At 40.7% G+C, this 2,653-nt stretch overlaps 1 protein-coding gene across 1 annotated transcript in view; it reads right to left on the reverse strand.

Annotated features, from left to right (window-relative positions):
- Positions 1-667: 667 nt before the first annotated feature.
- The window catches only part of LOC112078618 (uncharacterized), a 17,323-nt gene continuing 15,337 nt past the window's right edge, over positions 668-2,653 (reverse strand). Inside the window, exon 14 of the mRNA XM_070442105.1 lies at positions 668-753. The gene's annotated coding sequence lies outside the window, so the exon portion shown is untranslated. The remainder of the gene's footprint in view (positions 754-2,653) is intronic.

Genomic DNA, 2,653 nt, shown 5'->3' on the forward strand with positions numbered 1-2,653 from the left:
TTATTTAGTGCTTTCATTGAGGTGATGGCAATAAGGTACACTTCTAATGTTTCATCAAATACTTTTTTGGCATGTGTTTCAGTAATGTTTCATCAAATACTTTTTTGGCATGTGTTTCAGATACCCCTAGATTTTCTTAAATAGAGAATGAAAAAGCTTGATGATCCATTTCTTTACTATCTTAAAACAAATGATGTGTTCGGGCAGTAAATATCATTGGGAAAACGCATCATTTCTAGAGGGTTAACCCTCTGGGCGCGACATCCTTAATGGTGGGTTAACCCCTGACCCCAACCCATGATTTCTCCCCTTGTGTTTCACCCAGAAATATCCAGGAAATGGTATTGGATTCCTCTCAGTCAGCTGAACACACCAATATCCGCTACTAATTTCTGGGACAAACAGAGCCCCCTCTCGAGGGGTATCTCCAAGACGACATGGTATATAAAATATTATCTGATATACCACTGTGAAATGTTGTATAGCTAATGAGGACCTAAATTATGAGGACCTAGTGTTACGAGGCGGTTATAAAACATACATCTGTTGATACGAGTCACAGCTGAGGTTCTTGGTGCTGAGGCAGTGCAGAAACCCTCCTGATGCAGACGGCAGGAACGCTCTCAAACGCCCAGAGAACCACTTCCCGATGACATCACTGTCTCTCAGCTGATCGTCGGTCAGTCTGTTGACCCGGATCTCTCCAATCACATCCAGCACCTGGGATACGGCTGGACCAATCACAGGTTTGGACTGGGGAGGAAGAGATGTGATTGGTCATTCAGGAAAAAGAGCAACACACTGCAACCTTGTCCTTGATCACCAGAGTGAAGGAAGGTTGATTTATGTCCTCACCATATTGGAGAACATGTCCAGAGCTTGGTCTAAGACAGAGGTCAATTTGGTGAGGAGAACCTTCCAGGTCTCTTTAGAGTGAGAGGAGTTGCCGGGCAGTTTACATTTCAGAAGAGACACCAGGTGTTCTGCAGTGAAGTCTTTCAGCTTCGAGAGAGAAGAACAGATGATATGGAGTCAATGAATTAATACATGTAGAGGGTTTCTCTACCTTGGTATCTCTACAGTATCTCTTTGTCTCTCATACACTAGAATCACGGGCAATAGTGGAAAAATCTCACCGATGCGCAGGCGTACTCCTCACATTACTTAACAAACCAGATCAGCACAATGATATCTATTGGTCCAAGATGAAATATTCGTTTTTACTTTAGAAGCAACTAATTACCTGTGAACAAGCATACTGTTCCAAGCTGAAATTGCATAGAACTTCTGTCATATTCCCCATGTGCAGGTGGTGTTGTAGTGCATAGCTGTGGAGAATTGAAAAGACAGAATTAGCAGAGGTATGTACTAGGGTTGAATGGCGGGAACCCAGTTACAGAGATTTACCGCACAAAACCCCTCCGTTTTCCCGGGATAAATAACTGCGAGAAACCGGTAAATTATAATAAATGATTTACAGTTTATGAACAGCATGGCGTGAAATGGAACTGTTAAGTTATATGTGATGTCTAAATCGGGCTTCTCTACGGCCTCTGCATGATGAATCATCAACGCTCAGATAGGCCTACATTTGCTGAGGCGCAGCCTATTCTACAGTAATATAAAGACAGCATAAGCGTCTAATTTACTCATCTCTATCTGGCTTTCAGGGTCACCTTGTTTTTTAAGTGTAAATATGATTTTTTTGTGGCTGCAGAGTTTTAAAACTGCCCATCACTCGAATATCGTTGCTTTAAATCAGTGCACACGCCACCACTCTCTCGCAATATTTCTCTCTCTCTCCATCGACTCCACTCAAATTGCATCCAAAGTTGATCATCCTGTCTAGATTGATATATGCTATATATAGAGTGTCTACCCTACTCTTTCAGGTAATAAATATATTGCAGTATTAGCTTATTTAGATAACTAATGATGAGTTATGCATAATAAGCTTCTACATATATAGCTCTGTCTCTTGATCAATACGCAAACACTGTGCCTCGCCGGCTCTTCTTAAAAACGCTGCTTAACTCGTGGAGTTTTCTTGGAGTTTCTTATACGATAAGACTATTCTAAGAGGGACGCAAGCTCTTGTTTGCTGAACGTTAATTGAGCAGACAGTTGAACTCGCGGGTAGTTTGAAAGAAGAGGGAACGCGCAATGGCGGTAGGCTAGAGCAGTTATTAATTCAGAGCCATAACATTCAATCTTCGTGAAGAGAAGTGATAAGCTTCTGCATCAACTTCTAGTCTATATTATTCCAGAATGTCAATTAGAATGATGACGCTAAAGGACACAAAACGTATTTCATTTAACTGTTGAAAGCGAGGAAGGAATGAAGAACAATAGAGAGAGAAGAGGAGGAGGCTAATAACATTAAGGGAAATATTACGAAAGTGTTTAGTGTCAGCCTACTAATTATACAAATAGGCCCGATTATATTTCAAATTAAATAAAATTCATAGTCTATACTTGTAACTTTTTAGGCGCATGTGCTGCACCTGATTGCATGTTCTCTTCTGCTTCATAATGGTTTTGAAACGATGTGCGTAATTCCAGTCCGTATAATACAATACAGTACAGTAATACAGTTCACACTCAAAGATTAGCTACTGGCAGTTTCATTTATTTAACCCAACAGATGATATGG

The sequence above is a fragment of the Salvelinus sp. IW2-2015 genome, unplaced genomic scaffold, assembly GCF_002910315.2.
Source record: "Salvelinus sp. IW2-2015 unplaced genomic scaffold, ASM291031v2 Un_scaffold5968, whole genome shotgun sequence".
Classification (NCBI taxonomy): Eukaryota; Metazoa; Chordata; class Actinopteri; order Salmoniformes; family Salmonidae; genus Salvelinus; species Salvelinus sp. IW2-2015.